At 39.9% G+C, this 8,399-nt stretch overlaps 1 non-coding gene across 1 annotated transcript; it reads left to right on the forward strand.

The window, feature by feature from the left end:
* The first annotated feature begins 5,402 nt into the window (after positions 1 to 5,402).
* On the forward strand, positions 5,403 to 5,509 carry LOC113001505 (small nucleolar RNA R71). The gene has a single exon (XR_003266900.1). It is a non-coding gene; the product is annotated as a small nucleolar RNA R71 (small nucleolar RNA).
* The last annotated feature ends 2,890 nt before the right edge of the window (positions 5,510 to 8,399 follow it).

Below are 8,399 nucleotides of genomic sequence, written 5' to 3' on the forward strand. Positions count from 1 at the left end.
TGGGGTGTAGTAAGCAAATGCTTACCTCCCCCTCTAAAATTTAATTGGATTGGGCTTCTACCAATTCAATTAAATTTATTTCCAACCACACACATCAAATATCCACTTAGTGCATGTGAAATTACAAAACTACCCCTAATACAAAAATTAGTCTAGGTGCCCTAAAATACAAGGGCTGAAAAATCCTATATTTCTAGAGTACCCTACCTACATTATGGAGCCCTAAATACAAGGCCCAAAAATAATGAAACCTTAATCTAATATTTACAAAGATAAGCGGGCTCGTACTTAGCCCATGGGCCCGAAATCTACCCTAAGGCTCATAAGAACCCTAGGGCCTTCTCTTGCATCTCTGGCCCAATCTACTTGGAGTTTTTCTATCCAATGCCCTTGCGGAGTAGGATTGCATCAGAACGGGGGCAATGTGGCATGCCCAATCCTTTCAGAATACAACTGAGGCCTAAGGCCATTGCCTAGATCCCTTCAACTCAACAAAAAATGAGTAACAATTCAAGGATAACTTTGCTCGCATTCTTTTTCTTTTTGACCAAAACATGTAACTCAAAGCACCAAAAGCATCAATTGAAAGCTAGAGAGACCAAGAATGAGGAAGTTACTTGTTGGGGACGATCAACAATGCAAAATGGGATTGGAAATGCAAAAGAATGGTGAACTAGGAGTGAAGGATGGCCAGTCCCATGGGTGATGGCATTCTTGAGTGAAGGGGAGAAGTTTTGGGTGAAGAAACTCACCCTCCCCCCCTCTTTTTTAACTAATTTGAGTAGGGCATGCTCGCCTAGGCGAGCTAACCCTGTGATTTTATTTTTTTGAGAAGAAATCACATGTTCTCTACGCATAGGATAATTTTGGCATATTCGATCATTACTTTAGAGAAATAAAAGATAAAAGCTTTAAAGGATACTAGGTTGTCTCCCAGTAAGGCCTCCTTAACGTGTGGAGCCGATCGCGGGATGATGATTTGTTGATCACAGGCCTAGTGCCTGCTCGTACCTATCCCTGAGCATTGGTTAAGTGGGAAATGGCATTATTCAGTGAAACATGGCTACGCTACCACTTACCTCGATTCATCCCTGTCTTGGATTTGGCGCCGTATTGACCATCGCTTGAAACGATCCTATCCCTGTCTTTCGATTCACAAGATAAAAATGCATGTGCATGTGTATCCATGAGCAGTTTCAAATGCAATAATTCTTTAGCAAAAGCCCATCGGGTTCAGTTTTAATTAAGCGCTTGGGGCATCCCCATGGATCCAGCAAAAATGCTCGGATCATTAAAAGAATACACATCTTTTAAGACACAAAGCGAGGATCGGGACAACGAATCATCAATCTCGTGTTCTTTAAATGATTGCGATGAAAATTTACAGAGGACAGGATGGGCATTTGTAAGTGTATTTCCTACTCCTGACACTGCTCACAAGTGCTGCAGATCTTCCACGCATCTTTAAAGATGGTGGGCCAATAAAAGCCACAATCAAGCACTTTGTGAGTTGTCCTTTGAACACCTAGATGACCTCCCGGTGCGGAAGAATGACAGAACTGCAGGACTCAGTCAGTCTCATGATCAGGAATGCATCGTCTAATGACTTGATCACTGCACAATTTCCACAAGTAGGGGTCATCCCAAATAAAATGCTTAACATCACATTTAATTTTATCTTTTTGGGCCTTAGATGCTAATGGAGGAAAAACAGAAGCAACTAAATAATTGACAATGTTATCAAACCAGGGAGTAGAAAGAGAGTCAGAAATACTATATAGTATATACAAATGATCATCCGGGAAATCATCCCGAATGGGTGAATCCGCATCAGATATACGTTCGATCCGACTCAAATGATCAGCAACAAAATTTTGTGCTCCGCTCTTATCACGGATCTCCAAGTCAAACTCTTGGAGCCAGAGCATCCATCGAATCAACCTAGGCTTAGAATCAGCCTTCTTCAACAAGTACTTTAGAGCTGCATGGTCAGTATAAACAATAATGCATGTGCCAAGCAAATAAGATCAAAATTTTTCAAGAGCAAAAACTATGGCTAGAAGCTCTTTCTCAGTAGTAGTATAATTCGCTTGGGCAGCATCTAAAGACCTAGAAGCATAATATATCACCCTGGGCAATTTATCAATTTTTTGAGCAAGGACAGCCCCCAATGCATAATTTGATGCATCACACATAAGCTCAAAAGGGGCTGTCCAGTCGGGTGCTTGGATGATGGGGGTGGTAGTCAGCGCTCTTTTGAGGCAATCAAAAGCCTCTTTGCATTTGTCATTAAAGTCAAACTCCACCTCCTTTTGCAACAAGTTGGATAGTGGAAGGGCTACTTTGCTAAAATCTCTTATAAAGCGCCTGTAGAATCCTGCATGACCAAGAAAAGATTGCACCTCTCGTACACAAGAGGGGTAAGGCAATTGTGAAGTAACATAAATTTTTGCAGGATCTACTTCAATACCCTTATTGGAAACAATGTGGCCTAAAACTATACATTGTTCAACCATAAAATGAAAATTTTCAAAATTTAGAACAAGATTAGTTTCGATGCATCTATTCAAAACTTTTTCCAAACTATCCAAACAACCATCAAAAGAGGATCCATATACAGTGAAATCATCCATAAACACCTCTATGCAATTTTCTAAGAAATCACTGAAAATACTAATCATGCACCACTGGAAGGTACCAGGGGCATTGGACAGGCCGAAAGGCATCCTCCTATAGGCAAAAGTGCCGAAGAGGCAGGTGAATATGGTCTTTTCCTGATCCTCAGGAGCAATAGTAATTTGCATATAACCCGAAAAACCATCAAGGAAACAGTAGTGAGAATTACCTGCCAGGCGTTCAAGCATCTGGTCAATGAATGGCAAGGGAAAATGGTCCTTTTTGGTAACCTGGTTCAGCCTCCTATAGTCGATGCAGACTCTCCAACTGTTCTGCACCCGAGTAGGAATCAGTTCCTCCTTCTCATTTTTTATCACTGTGAGGCCGGTTTTCTTCGGGACTACCTGAACGAGACTCACCCATTGGCTGTCAGAGATAGGATAAATGATTCTAGCTTGCAAAAGCTTGGTTATCTCCTTCTTCACTACATCAAGAATCACCGGGTTGAGTCTTCTCTGTGGTTGTCTTACTGGTTTAGCTCCATCCTCTAAATTTATTCGATGCATACATGTGGATGAGCTAATACCAGGAATGTCCGCCAGGGTCCAGCATATAGCCTTCTTATGCTTCTTGAGAACAGACAACAACTCTCCTCTTGCTCATTAGCAAGGGAGGCAGATATAATTACTGGAAAACTTTTTCTATCATCCAAGTAAGCATATTTTAAATTTGATGGCAGAGGCTTCAATTCTGGTGTGGCCGGCTGGATAGTGGTAGAAGAAGATGGTTTCTCAGCCTGTAGCTCATAAAGAAAGTCAGAGGTATGTGTACTTCCTAAAACATGGTTAGTCCTATCTGACTCTATAAAATAAATCTCGAGAGGTAAAACACCATCACCACCAGACATACAATCAATATCAATTTCAGATTCACTCTCAGGATCAAATTCAGACATATGGTCAAGTAAAATTTCAAACTCAATGCATGAAGAGTGAGAGGCATGCAGATTAGAATAAAGATCAGTCATGTATTCATCAACTACATGGTCAATTATTTCAGCACGAAATATAGAAAGATCTTCAGATGGGTGTTTCATAGCATCCGGAATATTAAAATGAACAATTATATCACCAAACTCCATGGATAGTGTGCCTGCATATACATCTATCTTAGTTCTAGCTATTTTCATAAAGGGTCTGCCTAGAATGATGGGAACTGATCCTTGAGAAAATCCATCCTCCATATTCAAAATATAAAAATCAACAGGGAAAATCAGTTCACCAACTCTAACTAAGACATCTTCAATGAAACCAACAGGATAGGCAACACTTCTATTAGCTAAATGAATTACCACATCAGTTGACTGTAAGGGACCTAGAGATAGAGAATTAAAAATAGACAGAGGCATAACACTAACAGAAGCTCCTAAATATAGCATGGCATTGTCAAACTTACTATTCCCTATAATACATGGTATGTTGAATGTACCTGGATCTTTACATTTTTCAGGAATTTGGGGGATAGATTTACCAATCAATTCGGAGACATTTCTGCCCATGCTAATTCGTTCACTTCCTTTAAGCTTCTGCTTATTAGTGCACAACTCCTTCAAGAATTTAGCATATCTTGGAATTTGCTTTATTTCATCCAACAGAGGTATGTTTACCTCTACTTTTCTAAATGTTTCCAAGATCTCTTTCTCTGCCTCTTCCATTTTTTTGTTGGGAACTGCTCTGGGAGGGAATGGAAGAGGGATGTGCTGCTTCTGCAAATCAAAATTACCAGTGGAAGATTCACCTGCACAGAAATTGTTAGGTAAATTTTTGTCATCACCTTTTTCTGGAGTAGAGTGAAGTTGGGCAGGTTCATTTGCAGATGAGAAAGGTGCTACGGGTTAAGGTCCTTGACACTGCTTTCCCGACCTCAATGAAATGTCACTGACATTTTTGGGATTTTGGACAGATTGAGAGGGCAGCTTGTCAGAATTTTGGGACTGTTGTTGATTTAATTGTGTAGCCAATTGTCCCATCTGATTAGTTAAGCTTTGAATAGAGGCTCTGGTCACTTGTTTAAACTGCATGTTTTGCATAGTCATTTGTCGCACAAGTTCTTCGAGGGAAGGTTGCGGAGGAGCCTCAACTGTTTGTTGTTTCTGGGGCTATTGCTGTTGTTGGATTGGTGGAGGAATGTATGGTCTGCTTGGGCCAGTAGCATTTTGGAAGGAAGGAGCAGGCTGCTGTTGTTGTTGTTGAGGGCTAGACCATCTGAGATTAGGGTGATTCCTCCATCCAGGATTGTATCTGTTGTTGGAGAGGTCATAATTGTTCTGTTGTGGTTGATTTTGCTGCTGAGGTTGAGGAGGTCTATTGTAAATGTTTGCAGCATAAGCTTCAGGCTGCTCAATTGTTCCAGGTTGCTGCATGGTAGGGCAAAGGTCTATATGGTGGTCAGCAGAGGAGCATAAACCACAGACTCTTGTGACAGGTACAAATTTCTGATTCAAGGCCAGCTCGGTTACCAAGTTAACCAATGCATCTAGTTTGCCTTCAAGCTTCTTTGTTTCAGATGATGCAGTTGAGTTTGTAGCTACCTCATGCACTCCTCTAATGACTATAGCATCATTTTTGGTGCTAAACTGCTGGGAGTTGGAAGCCATCTTCTCAATTAAATTTCTGGCTTCAGCAGGAGTCATGTCTCCAAGGGCTCCACCACTGGTAGCATCTATCGTACTTCTCTCCATATTACTGAGTCCTTCATAAAAATATTGGACAAGAAGATGCTCCGAAATCTGATGGTGAGGGCAACTGGCACATAGTTTTTTAAATCTCTCCCAGTATTCATATAGACTCTCTCCACTGAGTTGTCTAATACCTGAGATATCCTTCCTGATGGCCGTGGTCCTGGAAGCAGGAAATGTTTTTCTAAGAATACTCTCTTAAGGTCATCCCAGCTCGTGATGGACCTTGGAGCAAGGTAATACAGCCAGTCCTTTGCCACTCCCTCTAAAGAATGAGGAAAAGCCTTTAGAAATATATGATCCTCTTGGACATCTAGGGGTTTCATGGTGGAGCAGACAATATGAAATTCTTTCAGATGTTTGTGCGGGTCTTCACCTGCAAGGCCATGAAACTTTGGAAGCAAATGAATCAGTCCAGTTTTAAGAACATATGGGACATCCTCATCAGTGTATTGGATGCACAAGCTTTAGTAGGTGAAATCAGGTGTAGCCATTTCCCTTAGAGTCCTCTCACGGGGTGGAGGTTGTGCCATGTTCTCAGAATGTTCAAAATCAGAATGCTCAAAATCAGGATGTTCAAAATCACCAATAACAGAATGCACAGACTCACCAGTAATGGAATGCTTAGGATGATCAAAAGGTACAAAATGATGCCTAACTAATCTATGAAATGTCCTATCTATCTCAAGATCAAAGGGTTGTAAGCCAGATGGATTGCCTTTAGTCATACACTACATTCAACATGCACAACTAGTTGCCTTGTCATGTAAATAAAGGTGTAGGTTTGAACTACAACTACCCTCAAATGATATCCAAATGACTTGAAATTTTGTGAGCAACCTTATAAAATGATGAGAAGATAGCACATAAAATTTCAAACAAAAATTCAAAGTCTAATTATGGAAGCTAAAACTGGTAGGTCGAGAAAAATAAGTGAATAAAACTTGAAAAATAAAAAACTTTTGACAGAATCACTTTTTGTGGACGATGGAGACCTCAACCAGCCTATGGAGGGCTGCCATGGCATAGGAAATTTTTTTCTACCCCAAAATTTATGGCCGTTTGAAGTTTTGACAAAAACAAAATTTGCTACTTTTTTGGAACTTTCAAATCTGACCAAACTAAAGGCTCTAGCTATTTTCCCACAAAATATAAATTAATAGAAGTTTCCACAAAAAAATTCAGCCAAAAATAACAACTCTAGCTACTAAAACAAAAAATCCCAAATAATTCAACATGGGTGGTCGCTAAAATCCGTCGCTACATGATTTCTAATACTACTCTGTTTTGCCGCAAGCAAAAGTGGTCGCTAAGTCCGTCGCAAAACACTATTCACTGCAAAACACCTAAAACTGAAATAGGGGAAGCGCTTAACAAAAAAACTAAAACAGAACACACACTAAACAAAATACCAGGACACTAAACAACACTAACACACATACTAACACAACATTAACAATTAAACATAAAACACGAAATAATTAAACACTAACACGACACTAGCTATTATGAACCTTTGGACACTGCTCCCCGGCAACGGCGCCAAATTTGATCGAAGCCATACCCGAATCAAATAAACATGAAAATGCAGTAACTAGGAAGTGATCCTAGGTCATTTCCCAACGAGCAATGATAAACCAAATGTTCATAATATACTTGCAGTAACAGTTATGATTGGGGGAGGGGGGTTGTTTGTTTTGTGATTTAAAGAACAAAACAAGTAAACTGGAATACGAAACTAATAATATTAAAAACGGGCTATTTCCTCTGGTTCAGAAGCCATTCTCTTGTCCTGGGTTATGGAGAATTCGTCCCTAACAGTTAACCACTTAATCCAAGCCTATTTCAATTTACTAAGCGAAAATCAACTTAGGGTTGTCAATACGTGATTAGGCAACACATACACCAGTTAACCCTTCGTCCATTAAGCATGAACGCAAGTTAGGCTCAGAGGAAATTAATCGAACACGAAGCGTGCACAGATTAATATTAACGAATGTGGGTTAACTGGTGAAGGGAAAACTGCCAGTAAGCCACATTATAAACAAAACCTCGAAGGGAGTTGAGCTTTGTCATCAAAAGGAAACAACACCAGAATATTTAGCCTTCCATAGATTCAAACAGAAAACGTAAATGAAACTAAAAGCAGAAACGTAAATGAAATAGAAAGGTAAATGAAAGTAGAAGAAGAAACAAGAACGAAATTGTAATTAGAAGCAGAAAATGGAAAATTGCATTACGTGAACAATAGCTTTAGAACAGAAAAACATTAAACCCTAAACAATGCTCTGAATACTGAATAGCCTAACAGAATAGCTTTGCACGAATCCCAAGGCTACTATTTAAAAAGAGTCACTCAAAGTAACTGGGCCCTATTACATTATTTTGGCCCAAAACGAAATAAACACTGAACCACATAAAATAAAATTGCAATCTCCTAATTAGAAATTAACTAAAGTAAGCGCTGCTTTATTTGCCCTCTTCAAGTCCACAACCAAAATCTAGATTAAGCCCAATGTTTCATTAATTCCTGAAATTAGATTAAAAACATCAAATTAGCTGAATGAGCCCAAATAATAAAACTGCCTAATTAATTTGGCAATTAAGACTAATCAGTAATTAAAATGGTGCAAAAAGGGTTTAAGAAATAGAAGAAAATGATGGCACATTACAGGGTATCGAGCTACCGCCATGAAACCAGCGTCGAACTGGTTTTTCACCTCCTCCTTTATCTTCAGTGACATTTCGGGTTTCATTCTCCTAAGCTTTTGTTTCACCGGAGAATAACCGGAGTTCAAAGGTAACCTGTTCTGCACAATGTCGTGGCTTAAACCAGGCATGTCTTGGTACGACCAGGCAAAGACGTCTTGGTATTCCCTCAGCAGGGCCACTAATTCCTCACGGATGTGGGGGGTCATACCTGTGCCTACTTTTACTTCCTTCTATTCACTATCGACACCTAAGTCTATGAGCTTTGTCTCTTCTTGATGCGGCCTCATCTCTCGATCCTCCTGAGCAATTATCCTCTCTAGCTCTGGGGGAAGTC

This window comes from Glycine max, chromosome 4 (assembly GCF_000004515.6).
Source record: "Glycine max cultivar Williams 82 chromosome 4, Glycine_max_v4.0, whole genome shotgun sequence".
NCBI classification, from domain to species: Eukaryota; Viridiplantae; Streptophyta; class Magnoliopsida; order Fabales; family Fabaceae; genus Glycine; species Glycine max.